This window comes from Ipomoea triloba, chromosome 16 (genome assembly GCF_003576645.1).
Source record: "Ipomoea triloba cultivar NCNSP0323 chromosome 16, ASM357664v1".
NCBI lineage: Eukaryota > Viridiplantae > Streptophyta > Magnoliopsida > Solanales > Convolvulaceae > Ipomoea > Ipomoea triloba.
In genome coordinates this window covers 13084451-13085162 of record NC_044931.1, presented here as the reverse complement: position 1 = coordinate 13085162, position 712 = coordinate 13084451, and positions in this window count along the sequence as shown.

Below are 712 nucleotides of genomic sequence, written 5' to 3'. Positions count from 1 at the left end.
AAACAAATTTTTAAAAAAGTTTAATTGATGGCACATGAATGAAATCGTTCAATTTATAAACCGCATAAGAACCTTAGGCTTGTAGGCCATCTCCATGAACCGAATTTTTCGGCTCGGTTAATGGTTAACCGAATTTTTTTGGTAAATTGCACACCCTAAGCATGAACCACGCACCTTAAGAAGAAACATGACGCACATTAAACACAAAAACTAAGTACCTTAAGTTTGACCGATACGCAAAAAGACCAGAATGCCACCGCGTTATTTTTTTGATTTGTGTTCAATATGATACGGTTAATTTTATCGTGATCAACGGCTATCACTCAACCGCATCTTTCACCTGAACATATTATATGTATATATATTTCTATTCAAATGTGGTCGCGCCTTCTCGTGTGGTCGGTGCAAAATACACCACTATGTATACAAACATACACCACTCAATGCTAGAAAATGCACCACAATAAAACTACACAAAACACACCACTCATCCAAAATAATGCACCATAATTCCCCTGCCCCTAATGGTACATTTCATAACACTGTGTGACGTATATTTGCATTTTTGGTGATATGTACCTAACGGTGCATATTTGTGTGGTGCATTTTCTAACATTGAGTAGTGTATATCTGTATACATAAAGGTGCGGCCGCACTGATCGCACGTTAAGACACGACCACACCTGCTTGTGACTATATATATATATATATA